Consider the following 24553-nt stretch of genomic DNA (forward strand, 5'->3'; position numbering starts at 1 on the left):
TGCACGGACCCGGAAGGGAGGCAGAAGAGGGAATGACCCCAGTTCCGACAGCAGGGACTGGACGCGGACAGCTACGGAAAACCCAGACCTAGGTCGCCGTTCGGGCAGATGGAGGAAGGAACTTTCTTTCCTGATGAAGATGTTCTCCGAAAATGGCCCGACGAGTTCTGCGCCCGAAAACCACGTGATTTCTACAGCTGCGGAATCGAAAAGCTACCCCAGCGATGGCAGACCGTTGTAAATAGTGGAGGAGTTTGCGTTACTGACGACTAAAATCACTGTCATGAGTAGCTGTTATGTGTATTAAACCTACCGGGGGATTGGGTTGTTTGGGGGAAGAGACCAAACAGCGAGGTCATCGGTCTCATCGGATTAGGAAAGGACGGGAAAGGAAGTCGGCTATGCCCTTTCAAAGGAACCATCCCGGCATTTGCCTGGAGCGATTTAGGGAAATCACGGAAAACCTAAATCAGGATGGCCGGACGCGGAACTGAACCGTTGTCCTCCCGAATGCGAGTCCAGTGTATTAAACTTACCGAAAACGCTACGAACTTACGCACCAACCCAATATATGACAGCATTGTGACAGCTTGAACCTGCTGGGGACACTGCGTGTGTGTGAACTGTCCGTTCTTCCTCCAGAGCCGAAACCTGCGGAAAGCAGTGACGTTGGCCTGGAGCGACATCGACGTTCCGTCTGATCCTAAAGGTATCGCATTGAGTTGAGGTCGGGAGGACGGGCAAGGCAGGCCAGTCCACTTTAGGACTGTCACCACTGTCCACAAACCGTCGCCTGGCCGGTGGTGCTTCATGACAGGGTGCTCTCTCGTGCTGATACAAACATGTAAACAAACATCGTGGTTGATACGTTGCTCTACTGTACGCATTACCAAAATGAGTTCACATTCTTCCACATTCACTGCTTTCTTATGCGCGCCAACTGGATCACACGCTAACCATGAAAAACATGCCACACCGTACCGTAAAACCCACTCCGTACTTGATTGTTGGCACTTCACGTGTAACAGCTGACGTTCTCCAGCCATTCGCTAAACGCAGACAATTCCATCGGCTCAGCGCATACACTGAGGTTACAGAAGTCGTGGGATGGCGATATGAACATATAGAGATGGCTGTGGTATCACGCACACAAGATATAGAAGTGCGGTGCATTGGCAGATTCACGTGAAAAGGTTTCCGGCGTGATTATGGCTGCACGAAGGGAATTAACAGACTTTCAGCGCGGACTGGTAGTCCGAGCAACGTAGACGCACGCTAGTTTCATTTCGGTAATCCTTAGGGAATCCCATTTTTCGAGATCCACAGTGTGACGAGCATGACGAGAAAACCACATTTCAGGCATTAGCTCCCACCACAGACAGCGTAGTGGCCGACGGCCTTCACTTAACGATCGATACAAGTGGCATTTACGTAGTTGTCAGTGCTAACAGACAAGCAACACCACGTGAAATAACTGCAGAAATCAATATGAGACGCATGATGAACTTATCCGTTAGGACACCACGGCGAAATTTGGCGTTTTATAGGGTACGGCAGCAGACGACCGACGTGCGCGCCTTTGCTAACAGCACGACACCGCCTACGGAGCCCCTGCTGGGCTTGTGACTGGAAAAGTCCCTATTTTAGCTGATCACAACTGCTGTTAGGGTTCGATTGTGGTGCAGATTGAACGAAGCCGTGGACCTAAGCTGTGCCAGCTGGTGGTGGCTCCATAACGCTGTGGACTGTCTCTACACTGAATCCACTGGGTTCTCTGGTTCAACGCAACCGCCTCTGGTGACATCTGGTGGACAATGCCCCATTACGTATGGGTGTTCCGATACTGTTGATCAAATAGTGTAGCGTACATACACAGTAGTTGTAATTAAATGGCTTGTCTCTCACTTTTCTTTAGAAGTTTTTGCTGTAATAACAGAATAAATAAAAATCATTTTGCCACGATCACACTCTCTCCACTCGAAGAAGCTGTATGGCGTATCTTATCAAGTAGCTTATGTCACAGGTTGTGTGTACATTCACATCTCATCAATCATACTTTATTAACATTATCTTCCTTATATGAAGGGCTTATTTCAATAGGGCAGAAGTCCATTTTTTTCATTGTGAGATACAGAGTCCTAAAATTAAATGAGCGCTGAAAAGTCTGCAGTTGAGATACCGTAAATATTCAAGCACGTGGCTTCTTGTTAGAGATGAACCTTTCTTTCTGTTTGTTTGAATAATTAATTTCAGAAGCATTATACGCAGAAAAGTGGAGGTAATGGACTTGTACCACTATTGAAATAAGCCCTTCATATGTACCTCCATAAAATTTTACAAGTGCTTCTCGTATGTAACACAGCAGCTATTGAAATAGGAAACAGACACTAACAATCACATCTCATAGAAAACGTGCAAAGTCTGGCGTATACATAAGATCCAAAACGCGCAATCGCATTGTGATTTCCAATCAACCAGCATAATACCTGCTGTTTCCAAAGCCCTGGAATACATTGTTCACGAGCAGATTGCTGAACTCTTGTTCAAACTCAACGTATTGGACAAATATCAGTCCATCTTTTGTAAACACCGTAGCACGAGCGCTACCCTACTCCAGGTAACTGATGACCTGAAATATGTCGTGCACAACCGTGAGGGCACGATATTGACTCTACTAGACTTCAGCAAAGCTCCTGATTTGTGTGTCTTGTTTTGCTTTAGGGCGCAAAAAACAGCTGCGGTCATACGCGGCCAAGTCAAAACTAGAGAACACGAACACAGAGTGGAGTTAAAGCACTATGGGTCAGTCTCAATGGACAGAATAGGACACAGCAAAAAACAGGCACTTGGAAAAAGGGCTAAAAAAACACCATACAATTATGGAGGTCCTAAACTAAAAATTAAACGGCCTTCGCCATATTGCTTCGGCGGATAATAACGCGGTCGACAGACTGCGCTTCATTCGCTAAAACGGCCGATAAATCTGACGGCAAACCCAAGCTGGAACGTAAAGTGTTAAAGAAAGGGAATTCCAGCAGAAAGTGGCGGACAGTTAAAGTTTAGGCGCAATGCATACCAAGCGGTGGGGTAGCGCCACTGGGTAAATGACGATGGCTAAAAAGGCAGTGCCCAATACGCAGCAGATTTACAATAATCTCCTCTCGGTGGGAGGGCCGAGAGGAGGTTGTCCAAGGCGCTGGGAGAGGCTTAATAAGCCGAAGCTTATTCCCGCGAAGGGAGGACCACTGGCGATACCAAAGGGACACCACCTCCTGACAGACGGCAACAGAGAGATCATCGGAGGGAATATACACTCCTGGAAATTGAAATAAGAACACCGTAAATTCATTGTCCCAGGAAGGGGAAACTTTATTGACACATTCCTGGGGTCAGATACATCACATGATCACACTGACAGAACCACAGGCACATAGACACTGGCAACAGAGCATGCACAATGTCGGCACTAGTACAGTGTATATCCACCTTTCGCAGCAATGCAGGCTGCTATTCTCCCATGGAGACGATCGTAGAGATGCTGGATGTAGTCCTGTGGAACGGCTTGCCATGCCATTTCCACCTGGCGCCTCAGTTGGACCAGCGTTCGTGCTGGACGTGCAGACCGCGTGAGACGACGCTTCATCCAGTCCCAAACATGCTCAATGGGGGACAGATCCGGAGATCTTGCTGGCCGGGGTAGTTGACTTACACCTTCTAGAGCACGTTGGGTGGCACGGGATACATGCGGACGTGCATTGTCCTGTTGGAACAGCAAGTTCCCTTGCCGGTCTAGGAATGGTAGAACTATGGGTTCGATGACGGTTTGGATGTACCGTGGTGTTCGGCCAGTGTAAGAGATCGCTCCCCACACCATGATGCCGGGTGTTGGCCCTGTGTGCCTCGGTCGTATGCAGTCCTGATTGTGGCGCTCACCTGCACGGCGCCAAACACGCATACGACCATCATTGGCACCAAGGCAGAAGCGACTCTCATCGCTGAAGACGACACGTCTCCATTCGTCCCTCCATTCACGCCTGTCGCGACACCACTGGAGGCGGGCTGCACGATGTTGGGGCGTGAGCGGAAGACGGCCTAACGGTGTGCGGGACCGTAGCCCAGCTTCATGGAGACGGTTGCGAATGGTCCTCGCCGATACCCCAGGAGCAACAGTGTCCCTAATTTGCTGGGAAGTGGCGGTGCGGTCCCCTACGGCACTGCGTAGGATCCTACGGTCTTGGCGTGCATCCGTGCGTCGCTGCGGTCCGGTCCCAGGTCGACGAGCACGTGCACCTTCCGCCGACCACTGGCGACAACATCGATGTACTGTGGAGACCTCACGCCCCACGTGTTGAGCAATTCGGCGGTACGTCCACCCGGCCTACCGCATGTCCACTATACGCCCTCGCTCAAAGTCCGTCAGCTGCACATACGGTTCACGTCCACGCATGTTACCAGTGTTAAAGACTGCGATGGAGCTCCGTATGCCACGGCAAACTGGCTGACACTGACGGCGGCGGTGCACAAATGCTGCGCAGCTAGCGCCATTCGACGGCCAACACCGCGGTTCCAGGTGTGTCCGCTGTGCCGTGCGTGTGATCATTGCTTGTACAGCCCTCTCGCAGTGTCCGGAGCAAGTATGGTGGGTCTGACACACCGGTGTCAATGTGTTCTTTTTTCCATTTCCAGGAGTGTAGGTACTCGTGGGCTGAGGCACAAGGACTGCAGCCTTGGCAGCAGCGGCAGTAGCCTCGTTTCCAGGCAGACCGACATGACCAGGGATCCACAGAAACATGACACTGGGTCCACCAACAGTCAGCAAGTGACAGGTTTCTTGGAACCGCTGCACTAAGGGATGGGCGATGTACAGTGTGCATAGACTTTGAAGGGCACTGAGTGAGTCTGAGCAGAGGACACAGTTGGAGTTGGAAATTCTGTGTCACTGGATGTACTCCGTGGCCTGATACAAGGCGAAGAGCTCGGGTGCAAATACAGAGGAGTGTGCCGGAAACCGATATCGAAAGACAAACGTGAAAATGACGAAGGCACACCCGACCCCATGGTCAGTCCAAGAACCATCAGTGTATACAAAGGTACTATCGCGAAGTTCCATGCAAAGGTCGTGAAACTGGAAGCGATAGACTGAGGCTGGAGTAGTGTCCCTAGGAAGCGAATGAAGGCCAAGGTTAACATGGGCCGCTTCACGAAGCCAAGGTGGTGAAGGGTTCACACCCACTCGGAAAGTTTTAGGTAGTGTAAAGTTAAGCTGCCGTAGTATGTGGCGAGAGCAGGCTCCAGGAGGTAACAGAGAAGATGGATGAGCACCATACTGAGGATCAAAGGAATCATCAAAGGAGGAGGCATAGGATGGGTGGCCATGCATGGTAGCAAACTGCATGCATACCTGCTGAGGAGAAAGTCACAGCGGTAGAACAGTGGTAATTCAGCAGATACAGACTCTCAAATGGGTTGGTGTAAAAAGCGCCCATGGCCAAGCGGATGCCATGATGGTGGACAGTGTTGAGACGAGGTGAGAGGGATGGGCGTGCAGACGCATAAAGAAAGCATCCATAGCCGAGATTCGAACAGACAAGGGACTGGTACAAACGAAGGATGGTGGTACGATTGGCACCCCACGAAGTACCAGTGAGGACACATAGGAGACTGAGGTACCGCGTACAGCAGGTTGCCATGTAAGACGCATGGAAGGACCAAGAGAGTTTCCTATCTAGCATGAGCGCCAGAAAAGTCGTAGTTTCAACGAACGGAAGGGCAACAGGCCCAAGATGTACAGATGGTGGGAGAAACCATTTGCGCCGCCAGAAATTCATACAGACGGTTTTGTCAGTGGAAAAGCGAAAGCCATTGTCGATGCTTCAGGAATAAAGACGATCAAGATAGTGGTTAAGACGCCACTCAGTGAGACACGCATGTGGAGAACTGCAATAGATGGCAAAATTGTCAACAAGAAGAGAGCCGGAGATCCCTGGCGGGAGACAGGCCATTACAGGGTTAATGGCGACAGCAAAGAGGACGACGCTCAGGACGCAACCCTGGGGCACACCGTTTTCCAGGATAAAGGTGTCCGACAAGGCAGAACCTACACACACCCAGAAAACTTGATCTTGTAAAAATACGCAAAGAAAACAGGCCAGGCGCCCATGGAAGCCCCACATGTAAAGAGTACGGAGGATACCAGTTCTCCAGCAGGTGTCGCAGGCCTTCTCCAAATCGAGAAACACCTCCACAGTCTGGGATTTCCGCAGAAAACCGTTCATGACAAGAGCGGGCAAAGTAACGAGATGGTCAACTGCAGAACGCCGTGCACGAAATCCGTACTGTGCATTCGTTAGAAAATTGCGAGACTCGAGCTACCACACCAGCTGGGCATGCATCATACGCTCCATCGCCTTGCAATCAGAGCTGGTAAGAGAGATGGGCAGGTAGCTAGAAGGAATGTTTTTGCCCTAGGTATGGATGTGACAGTGGCTTCACGCCAGCTTCTAGGAAATGAGCCCTCAGCCCAGATGCGGTTGTACTTATTAAACAGAAAGTGCTTGCCCAAAAGAAAAAAGAGCTGCGACATCTGAACGTGGATGGCGTCTCGCCCTGGGGTGGAGTATCGGGATGAACTGAGAGAATGATCTAGCTCCCTCATAGTACAGGCAGCATTGTAGCACTCACGATGTGGCGATGTGGAGAAGGGTATCGCGCGAGCCTCCTCCGCTCGTTTCCGATGGAAGAAGGCAAGGTGAAAGTGGGAAGCGCTCGAAACTTCGGCAAAATGGCGGTCCAAGGTGTTGGAGATAGCAAGAGAATCCACGATGACAACGCCAGCGTCTGTCAGGCCGGAAATTGGGGAATGGATCTTGGTGCCAGAGAGCCGTCGGAGGTTAGCCCACACGACAGAGGAGGGTGTGAAACTGTTAAAAGAACTAGTGAATGAAAGCCAGCTAGCTCTTTTGCTATCCCGAAGAATGTGACGACACTTCGCACGCATCTTTTTAGAATGAAAGCAGTTCGCCAGCTTAGGGTGCCGGTTAAAAACGCAGAGAGCTCTTCGACGTGCGCGAATTGCGTCGCGGCATGCCTCAGTCCACCAAGGGACTGGGACACGACGTGGTAAAGCGGAAGTGCGAGGAATGGAACGTTCTGCAGCACTGAGATAGTCCACCTGGTCATCACAACTGAGGAAATATTGTTCTTCGAAGGTCACCAGGGTGGAGTAAAGCTGCAGTCAGCCTTAGTAAGTTGCCATTTGGGCATACACACAGGTGGGGTAGGAGTCAACAAACGGATAGCACATGGGAAATGGTCGCTGGAGTAGGTATCAGAAAGAACGAACCACTCAAGACGATGTGCACGCTGGGCAGTGCAAAAGGACAGGTGTGCGAGGATTCGGAAAGGGAAGTGCGTGCTCCAGTGTTAAGGCAGAAGAGGCTAAATTGGTTAAGTAGGTCAGCCCACAGGGCACCTCTCTGACAGGTCCTGGGAGAACCCCAAAGGGGATTATGGGTAATAAAGTCACCGAGTAGAAAAAAGGGGGGAGGAAGCTGCCCAATAACCTGAAAGAAGTCTGCTCTGGTGACATGGAATGACCGCGAACAGCAACAGCTTGAAGAGAAATGGGTTTACTATGAAGGTCATCCCTTATGAGCAGCCTGACGCCGCCGTGAGATGGAATGCCGACCTCAGGGGGAAGGTCAAAACGAATCACTAAGTAACGTGAAAGCTCAAAGTGGCCATGAGGGCGCAGTTTCGTTTCATGTAGGCAGAGTACAAGGGGATGCTGTGATGCTAAAAACAGCTGTAAATCCTCTTTGTGGGGCCGAAGGCCGTGAACGTTCCATTGGAGGACAGTTATGAGGAGGAAGAGATGTAACAGTGTCAACTCGGTGGCCGCCGAGTTACAGCCGGTGTGGAGTCGCTACTACAAGGCACAGAAGCAGGAGGATCCTGCTCCATGGGGTCCACAGAAGCATCGGCTTGCTTGTGCGGTCCGTGGAGTCTAACGCTGAAAAACGGTTGGTGGCGCGCACCAGCGAGACAGAGACGGGCCGTTGTAAGGTACCACATGGCGACATCGTCGAACAGGGTGTTCGAGTTGAAGGAGAAGACCGTTTGCCTGTAGCGGACTTCGAGCCTTTCCGGTGAGGGGAAGGAAGACTCCGCTGGTGTTTGGCTGGAGGGACGGAGGAAGTTTTCATGGGAATACTCCTTCAGTCTTTTCCTGCCTTTTGGTTGTGGACTTGATTCCTTCGCCCCTCGAGGCGAGAGTTTGACGGTTTGTTGCACAGTGGGATGGGGGGATGGCGATTGTACCGTGACTAGGCGATTTCACAACCTCAGAGCCGAATTTCAGGACGCATGTCTGTGTGGCCATGTCCTTCATGGAGCGAGGGGTAAGAAGAACAGAATTATAGGTGCCAGACGGGAGAACACAGGGTTTACAACTAGCTAACGAGCTACTGGGTAAGGCCCTTTTTCCTTTACCCGAATCTCTTGGACGGCCCGCTGAATTAGGTACGCAGGACAATCCTGAGAGGGGGCGTCGTGGTCGCCATTGCAGTTGATACAGCGGGGAGAAGGAGGCGGACAATCGCCCTCATGTGCATCCCTGCCACGGGTTACACATTTGGCTAGGTGTCTACAAGACATTCTAGTGTGATTGAAGTTATGACACTGGTAGCAGAGCATCGGGTTCGGAATGTTTGGCCGGACTGTGATAATTTCATAGCCTGCTTTGATCTTTGATGCCAGCACCATTCTATAAAAGGTGAGGAAAAGAGTGCGGGCGGGCACTGAGGAAGAATCTTCCTTTTCCATTACATGATGTACGGCAATGACACTCTGATCGGAGAGGTAAGTTTGTACTTCGGCCTCAGTTAGACCGTCGAGCAGCCAGGTGTAAATTTCACCACGGAAAGAATTCAAAGTGCGATGGGCCTCGACACGAACAGGGTAGCCATGGTGAAGCGAGGCAGCAAGTAGTTGTTGCTTCTGGGAATCAGTAGCCGTCTCCAAAAGCAAAGTGTCATTCCGTAAACGAGAGTAGGATTTCACAGGGCCAGTAATTGCATTAACATCTTTCTGAACAATAAACGGATTGACCATGGTGAAGGACTGACCGTCTTCAGTACGTGAGACCACAAAGAGCCGTGGTACAGCGGGAAGGGTCTTTGAATCAACAGCCTCATTATGTTTATGTTTGGTAGATGTTGAATGGGGAGATGATTGACTCATCGCGAGAAAATCCACCATGATTGCCAACATTTCCGATGGCATGCTCCTTCCAATTTGGGGCTCCCTTCACAAGGGGGTGCACCCGCCTTAGGTGATTGTTCAAACCTACGGTCACACCGCACGAATATGACTGACGTACCAGTTGGCAATTTGGGAAGGTTGCAGCTCAGGCAGTCACCCCTCCCTGGGCCAGGCCTGTACAAGGGGGGTACGTGCGAACTCTACCTGTCGACCCAGGGCTGGGAATTACGCGTTACCCAGTCACCTGTTATGCCTCTGAGACGTGGGCGCACAGGGAGGAAGAAGAAAAAAGAGCATCCTCAAACGCCTGAGCGAAGGAACAAGAGGATAAGGGAAACAAAGAAAGGAAAAGGGAGCCCAAAACAAAGATGAGACTGTTCGTACGTCAGCGACAGAATGCAGAACATTCCCAAGACACGTTCCCCAAGGCACGGGAAAAAGAATAGCAAGAGGATAGACATGCAGCACGGAAGGGAAAAATGCTGCAAAGGCTGGTGCCCGGTGGTAGCCAAGCACGAACCCGCCAAAGAGTGGCTAGCCCCCTCGGGTGGAAAGCTCCTGATGCTGTCAGCTCTGACATACTGCCCCAAAAAAATGCGACAGCTACGTTTCTTAGATAGTACTCTGAATTGTTTGAAAGCTACTCGAAGAACAGATAGCAAAGTGTCTGTGGGAATGAAAAGTCGTTCGAGCAGGCTTCCTCAGGAGTGGCACGAGGGTCAGTCTTAAGCCGAGTTCGTTTTCCTCTAGTGTCGGTGATAGTTCATTGATATCTACAGTAATTATGTAGGCCGAAGCAATGAATTAAAATTTGCACCAGCACTAGGAATCGAACGCTGGTCTGATGCTTACTAGGCAGATGTTACAAGAACCCGCCACTCGTACTAGACCTCCAGATGTGTCTCAGTTTAGCCGGTGACTCCGAAGACGGTGGCGTAAGCTGGAATACTGTATAACTGGCCGAGCTTTGCCACCCGAGTTATGCGACAATTAACCCAGTGCGTCCTCGAACTGACTTAGTGAGAAGCCGCGTGGGAATTCTTCCCGCCCCTTGTGTGGAGATGCTCTTGTACTTTTATGCCCCCTTGCAGATCCGTAGCAGCGGAGGATCCCGGAAGCGCAGTAGTACTGTCTCTGTTTTACGTAATCAAGCGGGAAGAAGGTTTTTGTGAAAATAACGGGATGCAATTATAATGCATGAAACACCGTAAATGAACTTGTTCACACCGATGATAAGCTAACTACACTACTGGCCATTAAAATTGCTACACCACGAAGAGGACGTGCTAGAAACGCGAAATTTAACCGACAGGAAGAAGATGCTGTGATATGCAAATGATTAGCTTTTCAGAGCATTCACGCAAGGTTGGCGACGGGGGCGACACCTACAACGTGCTGACATGAGGAAAGTTTCCAATCGATTTCTCATACACAAACAGCAGTTGACCAGCGTTGCCGGCTGAAACGTTGTTGTGATTCCTCGTATAATGAGGAGAAATGGGTACCACCACGTTTCCGACGTTGATAAAGGTCGGATTGTAGCCTATCGCGATTGCGGTTTATCGTATCGCGACATTGTTGCTCGCGTTGGTCGAGAATATGGAATCGGTGGGTTCAGGAGGGTAATACGGAACGCCGTGCTGGATTCCAACGGCCTCGTATCACTAGCAGTCGAGATGACAGATATCTTATCCGCATGGCTGTAACGGATCGTGCAGCCACGTCTCGATCCCTGAGTCAACAGATGGGGACGTTTGCAAGACAACAACCATCTGAACGAACAGTTCGACGACGTTTGCAGCAGCATGGACTATCAGCTCGGAGAACATGGCTGCAGTTACCCTTGACGCTGCATCACAGACAGGAGCGCCTGAGATGGTGTACTCAGCGACGAACCTGGGTGCACGAATGGCAAAACGTCATTTTTTCGGATGAATCCGGTTTACAGCATCATGATAGTCGCATCCGTATTTGGCGACATCGCGGTGAACGCAAATTGGAAGCGTGTATTCGTCATCGCTATAGTGGCGTATCACCCGACGTGATGGTATGGGGTGCCATTGGTTACACGTCTCTGTCACCGCTTGTTCGCATTGACTGAACTTTGAACAGTGGACGTTACATTTCAGATGTGTTACCGCCCGTGGCTCTACCCTTCATTCGATCCCTGCGAAACCCTACATTTCAGCAGGATAATGCACGACCGCATGTTGCAGGTCCTGTACGGGCCTTTCTGGATACAGAAAATGTTCGACTGCTGCCCTGGCCGCACATTCTCCAGGTCTCTCACCAACTGAAAACGTCTGGTCAATGATGGCCGAGCAACTGGCTCGTCACAATATGCCAGTCACTACTCTTGATGAACTGTGGTATCGTGTTGAAGCTGCATGGGCAGCTGTTCCTGTACACGCCATCCAAGCTCTGTTTGACTCAATTCCCAGGCGTATCAAGGCCGTTATTACGGCCAGAGGTGGTTGTTCTAGGTAGTGATTTCTCAGGATCTATGCACCCAAACTGCGTGTAAATGGAATAACATGTCAGTTTTAGTGTAATATATTTGTGCAATGAATACCCGTTTATCATCTGCATTTCTTTTTGGTGTAGCAATTTCAATGGCCAGTAGAGTATTAACAGTACTAGAGCACGGTCTACCGCCTGACTAGATGGAAAGGAATGCTGTCGACGACTGCCGGCTATGGCGCACAGTCTGCAACTTGAGCGTACGACCGGTACAGTTTCGTATAATATCGTCGATCTTCGGCTATGCCAAAGTTATGCTTTTATTTATTAATATCAGCGTTTCTTGTCATTGTAAAATTACTGAAACATGATGTTTATAACTCGTAGAGTCCTCGTACATCTACATCTGCATCATACTCCACAAGCCACCTAATGGTGTGTGGCGGAGGGTACTTTCGGTACCACTATCTGATCCCTCCAACCCTGTTCCACTCGCGAATAGTGCGTTGGAAGAATGATTGTCGGTAAGCCTCTGTATTGGCTCTAATTTCTCGAATTTTCTCCTTGTGGTCAATACTCGAGATGCATGTTCTCCGACTCCTCCTGAAAAGTGGTGTCCCGAAATTTCAATAGTGTATCTCTCCGTCATGCACAGCGCCTCTCTTGTAACGTCTGCCAGTGGAGTTTAGCATCTCCATAAGGCTCTCTCGCCTGGTAAACGATCTCGTGACTAAACGCGCCGTTCTTTCTTGGATCTTCCCTGCTCGTCTCAGTCCTACCTGATGGTTGTAGCGTCAGCAGTTGTTGCTAAAATGCTTCATTCATAGTACGTTCTCATCACACCTTGTACATAACTATGGGCCACCCTGTATAAATGCTTGTTTAAAAAACACTCTGCATAAATGCATTACTGTAATTTATAAAGACATATTGATGCATATATGTCCACTTCTCTCTGATAGAGAGTATTTTAGTAACTGAATGCTCATAGTTCTCATATTTTCGCTCTTTCAAGAAGTAAACAACTTTTCTCACGCTATTTCTTTCTTCCATCTTACATTCCTCAGAATTGCGCACCTCATTCTTTTCTGTTTAGAACTGGCTGTTTACAGTACGGACTTTACCCATACCAAAGATGAGCAGGCCGTTGCTGAAGCCATTTTGGGCCCTGGACTTGCAACTTGAAACAGAACAGAGAAGTGTCTCACTGTGTTATTCAACCTCCCTGAAGACAGAATTGTGTGCAACATAGTGAGAATGCATAAAGTGCAGGAAAGTAATCAGGTAAAATTGCAACAACTCCTAGCGGAATACCACTAATCTCATTCGCCATTCTCTGAAGAGCTTTGTACAGCTTTCTTTTGTGCTGATATTCCTTTAAGTAAACTGAGTCATTCAAATTTTCGTAAATTGTTAGCAGTATACACAGACAGATCTCTTCCTGGTTCTTCCACACTAAGAAAGAACTACATCAGCGGAAATTATGAAGAAAGAACGCAACAATCAGACAAGAGAATGCAATTAAAAAAAAAGAAAAGAAAAGAAAAAACAGTACCAGCTGCTGGAACCGCTGACTCTGTGGAAAAATGTATTGCAAATGTCATTGTGCAAACTTGGAATTAGATGGTCAGGGCGAAAAGTCTCTAATAAACGGTGGACAATCAGAAAAAATAATTTTTTCAATCATTAGTAAATTGTTCGATAGATCTATGAGCGCCATATGGCCCGCAGGCATTAAGCATGACAATGTAGCGCAGATCGATGTACATTTACGCGGATTTCGTTTCGGAATTTTAAAAAAATTTCATTAGATTTCTCGTGTCTAAAACTGTTTAGTGTTCTGACATGCTTATTAAAGTACTGCATAATTCGATGTATATACTTCTAACTCAACACATTTGAGAGTGTGATATAATTGTATACAGCCTCAAGTCGAATGTCTAAACATGTGTGGGTTATGGAGTAAAGTTACACACCTATGGAAGCAAGTTTATGCCTATCACAGAACGCTTAATGAGTAAACAAGACGCATTACTAAAAATCTGAAAATATGTTTACTAGCATACAAATTTACAGGCTTACACACCAATTAACGTGATACAACACAACAATTTTACTGGCAGTAAATACGTTTTTTGGCGAACTCCCACCTGTTAGTATAATATGGCGTGCGTAGAAGCGTATTCATCATCATGGCCCGAGTTGCAGTTTATGCACACGAAAATGTGATCGGTTGTGTCGTTTCGAGCAATAAATATAGAAGTTAATTTTAATCCTGCTGATGAGACAGCTGCACGTTATAATGGAAAGGACGGGAGCGCCTACCCTGCTAATAGGCGCTTTGTTTGGAGCAGTCTGTGAGGGGAGATTGAGGGGAAGGAGGGTATACCACGTCAAGGGGAGAGGAAATTACGCGCACCTGAAGAGGATGGCGGAACATGGGGGAGTTACCGCGTGTAACTCTGCCTATGGGCAGAATATTGATGATTATAATATATCAGAAGTAGGCCTATCGACGTCTTACCTGGTTCTTGCTTTTAACACTGCCTTGCCCTTATCTGTCCTTGCTCCAGTAAAATTAAGTCTGTCTGCTTGAGATACATTAGGTTCAAATGCCTAGCTATTTTAACGGTTTTTAAAGTTTCTGTGACTGGAGTGTCAATTACGATGGCAATACAAAGTATTGCTTAAGCGTGTCCTAACAGAACTGCGTAAACGTATCCCACCATCATGTTTAAATTAGTTTCGGAAGTACTGTAGTAACATTCAGACTTTCAAATTGTACACGTGTATCTTCTAAAGTAGAATAATATTCTGTAAACGAAAATATACTTCTCTATCCTCAATTCTAAAAGGTAGGCCTATGCTTCCTAGGAACTACGATGTTTACGTAACCATATCTACTCACCTTGCACAAAAACATAAATACAATGAGATGACAAAGGTCCCGGGATACCAGTATGCACGTATACAGATACGGGAGTACTGCATACGCAAGGTACAAACAGGCGTCACATCGGCTTAGCTATCACTTGCGCTCAGCTGATTCATGTGAAAAGCTTTCCGACGTGATTATGGCCGCACGAGGGGAATAAACAGACCTCGAACGCGGAGAGGTAGCTGGCGCTAGACGAGTGGTACATTTCATTCTGGAAATCGTTACGGAATCCAGTAGACTGAGATCCCCACTGTAAAGAGTGTGTCGAGAATACGGAATGTCAGGCACCACCTCTTACTGCTGACATCGCAGTCGCCGACAGCTGTCACCTAACGACCGAGAGCAGCGGCACTTGTCTAGAGTTGTCAGTGCTAACAGGCAAGCAATACTGCGTGAACCGACAGCAGAAATCAGTATCGGACTTAACGACGAACGTACCTCTTAGGGCAATGCGGTGACATTTTGTGTTAATGCGCTATGGCAGCAGGCGGCGCATGCGAGTGCCCTTGCCAATAGCACGACATCGCCTGCAGCGTCTTTCCTGGGCTCGTGGCGTCCGCAGGAATCCAGACGATTGGAAAACCGTGGCGTGGTCCGGTGAGGCCGCATTTCACTTGATAAGAGCTGATGTTAGGGTTAGACTGTGGCGCAGATTCCACGGAGCCACGGACCCGAGTTGTCGACGAGGCACTGTGCAAGCTGGTCGTGGCTGTGTTTGCACGGAATGCACTGGATGCTCTGGTCCAAGTGAACCGATCTTTCACTGGGAATGGTTATGTTCGGCTACTTCCAGATCATTTGCACCCATTCGTGGGTTTGATGCGGACGGCCACGAATTCTTCTCCTGTGCCGACCTCTTCACCTCAGAGTAGCACTTGCAGCCTAAGTCCTCAATGATTTGATGGATGTAATCTAATCTGTCTTCCTCTACACTTTTTGCCCTCATTTAATAGATATCCTATCATCCTGTCTCTTCTCCTTGTCAATGTTTTCCACATATTCCTTTCCTCTCCGATTCTGCACAGAACATCCTCATTTTTTACCTTATCAGTCCACCTAATTTTCAACATTCATCTGTAACACCACATTCTAATACTTCAATTTTCTTCTGGTTTCCTCACAGCCCATGTTTCATTACCGTACAATGCTGTGCTCCAAAGGGTGCATTCTCATAGATTTCTTCCTCAAATTTAGGCCTACGTTTGATACTAGTACACTTCTCTTGGCCAGGAATATCCTTTTTGCCACTGCTACTATGCCGTTGACATCCTCCTTGCTCCGTCCGTCATTGGTTATTTTGCTGCCTAGGTAGCAGAATTCCTTAACTTCATCTACTTCGTGATCGCCAGTCCTGAGGTTAAGTTTCTCGCTGTTTTGATTTCTGCTATTTCTCAATACTTTCCACTTTCTTCGATTTACTCTCAGTCCATATTCTCTACTCATTAGACTGTTCATTCCATTCAGCAGATCGTGTATTTCTTTTTCACTTTCACTCTGACAGCAATGCCATCAATGAGTCGTATCATTGATATCCTTTCACCTTGAATTTTAATTCCTTTCCTGAATCTTTCTTTTATTTCCACCATAGCTTATTCGATGTACAAATTGAACAATAGGAGCGAAAGACTACATCCCTGTCTTACACCCTTTTTTAACCCGAGCGATTCGTTCTTGGTCGTCCACTCTTATTAGTCCCATCTGGCTCCTGTACGTATTGTTATTACTAAAAGCAGTGCCTTTTTTTATTTAGCCTCATTGGTGAAGAAATTTCGATGTTAATAAGGAGGCTGAATGAATAGGCGGTAGGTATTGCGATGATAATTACTGATAATATACATCCGGCTAAGCAAAGATTATCTCCAAGGCTGTTTCTGCTCCAAAACCCTAACATTTCTTATCGCCTGTTCGGAGCAACATCACACTGCTTTCACCTCGTCTAGTGGATTTCACTCACGACTCGGAGTGAGCCAACACCTTCCCCTTACTTCGGGAAGGGAAGAATGTGACTTCCGCAAGTGCAGTGACCGAGCGGATCTCACGGAACAAACTCAGCCCTAACTAAGAAAGGCGAGAGACATGTACGACCTTAAGGGAAACTGCCTACTTAATTCCTTTTATTGCCTACTAAATTTGCCAACAAAACCATTTTTCTGTTTGGGGCTCTTCGTGTTATTCTTATGTGGGAGGGTGGTGTGAATTTTAATGAAAGACGGAAATCAGATTGAAATTATCATTTATTACAGAAAAGGCAGAGAAAATGAGTCCTTTCAAATACAAAGAATATACCTCATATATTGATTTTAATGGCATCAGCGGTCTACCCTCTCCACAATGGCGAGGAATAAGGGATGGTTGGAAAACAACGTGGAAACTGATCGCTGTCGTAAAAGGTTACATTGCTCCATAGCAAGAGAGTGGGATTAGCAACATGCAATAGCTACTACTGTAAAATAGACGGAACAAGTTATGAATGCTTGAAAAGAAAAAGCCGAAGTGGCCTTCCGTCGGAAAATCAAGTAACTAATTCCCGTGATCCTTATTTTCATCGAAACCAACGAGATCGATTTCTTGCGAAACTATGGCTATGAAATCATCATACTGTGAGACCAACCGCTCGCCACGTCGTGGCGTGGTCCAGCACAACGGATCCTAAGTCCATTTCACGAAGGTGACAAGTTCGTAAATTTTAACTTCGCACACATATTACGATGAAATAAGAGCAAAGGTGGCGAAAGCGAAAGTTTGACTCTACAAGTGGTAGTTCTTACCCTGATATGAGCTATGACCGACTTCACGAAGCTAACGGACGAGACAGACCCCAAGTCCAACATGGAAAAGAAATATTTACATTTACGGGATAACAAAACTGCACAAAAACAAGACTATTAATGCACTCTAAATGGCGGAGTTCCTAACTTTGTGGCTGCCTTGTTGGCACCGAAGTTGGTGCTCACAGAGAACACATACTCTTACAACAACAGGAACTCAGCACCATGATACCAGCCACAGACAACAGCAGACTAGAGACGAGCAAGATCCCTCTCCCCCAGGGGGGAGCCGGGAACGTTGGGCAGCGAAACGGGCGCGCTCTTGAACTAGCCAATCAATCAGAGGGCCCGAAATTACCGCTGAACTGACAGGGAGGCTACTTCGCGCACTTAATAGAGTGAAAAGTGAAATTTCATAGTTGGTAGTACCCGTGGTCTAGGGGTAGCGTCTTTGATTCATAATCAAAACGTCTTATCAAATACCGGCCTTAATTTGAGGAAGAAATTTCTGAGGATGTACGTCTGGAGCACAGCATTGTACGGTAGTGAAACATGGACTGTGGGAAAACCGGAACAGAAGAGAATCGAAGCATTTGAGATGTGGTGCTATAGACGAATGTTGAAAATTAGGTGGACTGATAAGGTAAGGAATGAGGAGGTTCTACGCAGAATCGGAGAGGAAAGGAATATGTGGAAAACACTGACAAGGAGAAGGGACAGGATGATAGGACATCTGCTAGAAAATGACTTCCATGGTACTAGAGGGAGCTGTAGAGGGCAACAACTGTAGAGGAAGACAGAGATTGGAACACGTCAAGCAAGTAATTGAGGATGTAGGTTTCAAGTGCTACTCTGAGATGAAGAGGTTAGCACAGGAAAGGAATTCGTGGCGGGCCGCATCAAACCAGTCAGTAGACTGATGACAAAAAAAATCAGTTGTTTACTCACCAACAGTAAGATGTGTGCGTGTTTGACCAGAAATAACGACACCTATTGCGATTGTTGGCAACACATGAACAGACATTAAAAATGCACGTTAATTTTCACTAGCAGGTGGGTGTGCACTTGATAGGGCTTGAAATGAAATTATGAATATTTTTGTACTGCATCCTTTGGAGGAGACCTAGAGAAGGTTGCAGTCTTGGGAAAAAGAACGAAATGATTGAACTATACTGTTCTGAGAGATTTAGATCCTCGAAAGAGGAGATACGAATTCGAATCACAGTCCAGCACCAAATTTTTCAACGTCTCTAGTTCAATCAAGTACAAGTAAAATAAGAGACCTGTTCCTTTAAATGGCTATCGGTTCATCAAATAAAATAAAATGTTCTAATGTAAGTGAGTTTACTGGCGACTGTATTTCTGTTTGCTATGACTTCCGCTATGTCATTCCCAAACGTAAATCGGCTCTGCCCAGTTGGTAATGAAGGAACGTGATGTTTAATGCGGATTATGGATGATAATGTCTTTCTCTTGAGGTTACCAGAGGTAAAATAAATCTGTTTCTGCCTCTTAAAAGTAAACATTTGATTTTTCTTAGTTAACAATCCGATTACGTGTTGGGTTCGTATCTCCGTCACAGAACTTCACATCTTGCACATCATCTTTAAATGCACGCACACTTTGTTACTTCAGAATGGAGGTATATCAGACATCTTTCGTGGTTAGCTAACAGGGACGAAAGGGTCTTCATAGGGGTCCCGGTTTATTACAAAAATTGTCGTCTTTTATTTTCAAGTTTAGATTTGGTTACTGGTATTGGCAAAAATTTCGGTAATTCATGACTCTTCATGGCTAGTCATCAATATGATGTGATTAGATTAGATTAGATTAGTTCTTGTTCCATAGATCCTGAATACGATATTTCGTAATGATGTGGAATGTGTCATTTTAAATGAATGATTTCTTTACATATCGTGGTTCAATTTCTTTAAAACAATTTCTCTCTCTCTCTCTCTCTCTCTCTCTCTCTCTCTCTCTCTCTGTCTCTCTCACACACTCACACAATATTTTTTTTTTATTTGTTTGTTGTGCTCGACTATCGGCAAGTCACGAAAACGCCTGTGAATGAGTTCCTTAGTTTTGAGTACACTTTGCGAAATAAATATAAAAACAACTATGAGAGTTACTGATTTATGATGCTTAGTTTGCAGTCAATTCTGAGTATTTTTAGTAACTACGCTCCAGTCCCTAGACCTAGTTACAGAAAGCGAATCAGTCGCATTACGTATTCCAGGCCGTAGCAGCTGCGACTTGGAGACACCAGCTATGGTCATGTCCCAGCCCGCTGTAGGATCACATCGGTTCGTCTTCTTCCTGCTCGTACTGTAACTGAGATTTGGCAACAAGGCAAAGCATGTTTGGCAACTCTGTGATCGACGAGTTACTGCTTGTGTGCACGGAATTAAGCCTCAAAGTTCACTTGATTTTGCCTGTCATTTCCATTGAATAATCTCAGTTATTATCGCTTGAGGTGTAACAAATGATTGTAAACTTACGGTTTGCAGCCCAGGAAAGTCGTTGCAGGTGGAAATCGCAACTAATCTCGTCCTTTAAATATCAGTTTATGAGTTCTAGCCACTACTGGTCTCGTAAGAGGAAGCTCGCACACGTATCTGTTCGCCAGTTCTGTGGTAACGTGCTGACCTGTGAAAAAGCGTCTGTTATGGTTTGCAGTTCCAGTCTCACTGACTTCAACGTTTTTACCCCTTCTGTGAAAGAGCTACAAGCAGTCAGATCAAACATCAATAAGGAAATCGCAAGAAAATACTTCCGGCTCTTAGTGCAATGGTGAAAAACTTACAATGCTGCACAACAGGTAACGCCTCTTTTCGCTGCTGACAAGCAAATTTTGGGTTTCTAGAAATACATAACTATATTTGTGAAATGCCACATTTGCATAGAGGCGCTACAGTCTGGAGCCGCGCGACTGCTACGGTCGCAAGTTCGAATCCTGCCTCGGGCATGGATGTGTGTGATGTCCTTAGGTTAGTTAGGTTTAAGTAGTTCTAAGTTCTAGGGGACTGATGACCTCAGAAGTTAAGTCCCATAGTGCTCAGAGCCATTTGAACCATTTTTGAACCACATTTGCATACCTCTTGAGTATGACACAGCATACCAATTAAACACAGACCCAATCAAAATCTAAGTGAGTAGTATTTTACTAATTCGTGTCGATAGATGCATGCTAGTGTACAGATACTCAGTTTTATTAAAACAGACTTCCACGTAAGGTTATCGTGGGTAGTTTTATTTCATTTCTTACAATACAGTGCATAGTTTTCGTAAGGTTTCCTTCAGTGTTGTTGAAACAATAGTAAACATGAGAGCGAAATTAATAATCAACAATATATTCGAATTCTCTGATGTTATCTATAACAGTCTGCCGCTGCACATGCAGTTTATTGATTACATGCATGTAGAAAATTTATTCTGAGTTAAAGCTGTCAAACAAAGTTTGAAGGAGGATAAAATGCCACTACCACACGACAGCTAATGTAGAAAATACTTTTCTGACGTATTTGGGCACGATGCACTCTCCCCATACATAATACAAAAGCTTCGAGATGCATCTGCTGCCTGGCTGTCTATTAAGAACAAAATGTCACAGAAGTTAGCCCTTTTTCCACATGCGACTATTTTGGGTTGAGAAGTGGAGGGAATTATGTTCAAAGTTCAGATTGGATTCGTAACTTCAGCAGACAGCAGAATTGCGTTTTAAAAAAGTTTAGTAGAAAATATATTCGAACTCGCGTGGTGCACGACACGACACTTACCATTACGCTACAAGCTGACATATAGTTCCAACAGCTCCGGAGCTGAACAACAATTCCTCCAGAACTTCTGCATTCCACAGCGCTGCGAGATAATGCAAATGGCCGGGTCTAGACTTTTGACAATGAGAGAAACAGTTACAGCTTTTCTTTTGCGCTGCACGACGTTTTTTACAAACAGATAACGCAATAGAATAGCTCAAGTGGAAAGGAACACTTCCTATTTAAATTTCTGCATCCTACACTGTTGGCAGTTCTGTGTAGGTGGCAGTTACGTGATTTTATTTCGTCGATTACAAAATAGAGTCGAATGTATGCACTGGGTAGCCGAGGCAGCTGGTTCATGGTGATTCGGTCAACCAAGTAAATGAATTTACTGAACATGCTGCAATTTACTACAGGGATCCTGTGTGTCAGAATTCTCATCTAGTGTGGCGCAAAGGCGTTACGATAGAAAAATGAGTCATAGGGAAGAGGGTTTGGTGGTCTGTTGGACTGATAGTAGGTTCTTATACCTATGGTCTGGGTTCGATTCCCACTTCTGTCAATGATTTTAGATAGGGAGAAAAAGATTCCATTCTCTTCTGACTACACCAGGTGAAGAAGATAGTGTGGTCTGAAATTCATATTAAAGATGATATTCCTTCTCTGCCAAGTAGACGTTAGGTTGAACCACAATAAAGTCTGGAGTGGCGACATGTAGAAACTCTATCACCAGTAACCTTTCTTATACTAGTTATTTATTTCTAGTGACGAAACAAACGCTATGTAGGGTCACAGGACACTTATTCCATCTTTTATCTGAGCTTCTGTAAGTCGATAAAATTGGTTCTGAACTGAGAATGCAACTCAGACCGCCCTTAACGCGGAATTTGATCCCTTCGTGGCAATACAGCTCGGCTACAATTTGGTGTTTGTTCAAAACTGCAGATTCCTCAACATCTCCACAAATTACGTGTGAATGGGTTCGAATCCTGGCCCGGCACTAAAGATTTTATTATGTATTATCAAGCTCTAGCATGAGAACACCTATCTGCTGGTGGATAATAATTTTGATTTTTAATGTTTTTTCATTCATTGTCAACACTAACGATATCTGACGTTTTTGACTCCCAGTGGGACACAGAACTATTTGCGAGATCACTGTAAGTTCAAGATGTTATTCCAAGCTGCTGGTGGAGAAAAATTCGGTAGCTGACGTCTCTTTGTGTGCAGTCAACAACGATATGTGTGGGGCTCGATTCCCAGTCAGCACTGAACTCTTCGTCATATTATTTCTAGTTCAAACATGCTCACATGTCGCTGCTGGTGCAACAAACCAACGTTCGTTTTCTCTAGAATATAACAGCGATAGGTGCCGGGTTGGAGTCCTGGGAAGGAAAAAATTAATGTTTCTTCTCGCCATTTCAGTTAAAACATCTAGCTACTGGCAAGGAAATCCGATATGTCACAGTTGGTTGTGTTTCGATATCAATCCGATTAGGTTCTGGGTTCGAATCCCTGTCCAACACAAAGCTTTACCTCACGGCAATTCAAGTAAGTTGCTTGTAAAGAAGCAATATTAAACATCTCTCGTATTTCGTTAACAGGGACAAGAGATGCTGGGGAGGAATTCGCGTCCGTTAAAAATGTTTGCGTTATGTAATTTAAAGTTGATATTTGCTAACTGATACTGTCTAAAATCAGGGTATATCACTCTCTGTATGCCTAATCAGGAATGACTGTTAGTTGGCGTCATTCACGAAATCTTTGCCTAGTTTGCATGACCTAGGTTTGAATCCATATGCAGAACGAGACGGTTCGTCGTGTCATTTGAAGTTCATACATATTCTCAACTAGCAGCTCGTGAATAACTTAAATTTTTAATGTCATTTTGTGTTAAATAATATGTACGGTATGTTACGTTGCAGAGGAAATCATGAATACGACGAACTTATCACGTGCATTACCTATCTGACGTAATAATGAGAGTGGTAACATTTCAGGTATGTCATTTATTGCAATAAATGTGAGCTTACACGCCTTAAGGACAGTCTTACCTGTGATAATGTGTTCCCTGATATTTGCAGTATCGTGGTTTTACTTTACATCATGAGTTATTGCGAGACAGAGCAGTGTTTTCTAGTGGTGACATGTTGGAACCATTTTCAATAGTCAAACGACTGTACCAAGGAGCGATTAGATGGCCTGCTAGACAGATGCGTTATGCCGGTTGAATGCGAATCAGGCGAAATGCAGTTCACGTCGTTCGGATACTTTTGAATATGACTGTACATACAGGATCAAATTTATTAATTTACGTTGTTAGTGGATGCATGAGGTACACAGAGAGGATTCTGATTTAACTTTGCCTTGGACTAACTTCAGTTAACCCGCGATTTTGTTCGGTAGCGTTCTGCGGAAGTCCTTGTCACTCCGAAACTTAAGGCCAGATTCTCACTCAAATGAGCAATAAATAGGCAAAGTTTGGAAGTTTTTTTTTTTTAGACAATGTAAAGTATACAAATGATCTGTTTGAGGATTATGATTCACCGCACTTTGAACTTTATTTTAGATTTTCAATACAAAAGAAAACAAAATGGCGCCCATAATTATGTACTGATCGAGGGCTCGCGAGTTTGAAGTACGCACACTGCATGCAGTGTTGCCACTCGCGATTAATCTGAAATAAAAAATGGATAACATCAGTCGATATAACATTAAATTTATGAGAGCTTTTATCTATAATCTATAATCTTAAATTTAACTACATGGTGCTAATTCGAACTTAGTTAGATTTTTGGCGGTTTGTTTCATTATTTATGGCTTTAAAAAAAAGAGTTAATATTTACAAATTTGTTATATAATAGATATATTTTTCCAAGGAAAGTGTTTACTTTTTGCAGGTCAAATGTAGAAATTAATACGTTGAACTGTTTTTATTATATGCTGCACGCAGCTTTGAGAAATCCTTTCTCAAGAAAAACTTGTTTAAAGTTAAGAGAAAACTTTTTTGTGCATAATTAGTTCAAGCATACATGTTATTACGTATTTTTGATGTCGCTGAGCACAGATCTGAAGTTAGATTTTCAAAATTCGAAATGACTAATCCAATATGGTGGATCAAAAATTATGTTTCGACCTATGTTTACCAAAATTTGACCAAAAGGAAGTGTTTTCGTTACTTACGTTTAGTGTGCAGTTCGAGGACCGTATATCGATCCTTCCCCTAACTCGAATTGTTCCTGGGGGGCAATTCCCTCGTTCTTCTTGGCGTGAGAAGCTGATTTGCCTGACCTGCATGCGCTGCGTTCCGCAGCCCGCACACGTTGTTGCTCAGCATTTTCGGTGAGTATCTCTGCACGCTTACTGTG

Source organism: Schistocerca cancellata, chromosome 8, assembly GCF_023864275.1.
Source record: "Schistocerca cancellata isolate TAMUIC-IGC-003103 chromosome 8, iqSchCanc2.1, whole genome shotgun sequence".
Taxonomy (NCBI): Eukaryota; Metazoa; Arthropoda; class Insecta; order Orthoptera; family Acrididae; genus Schistocerca; species Schistocerca cancellata.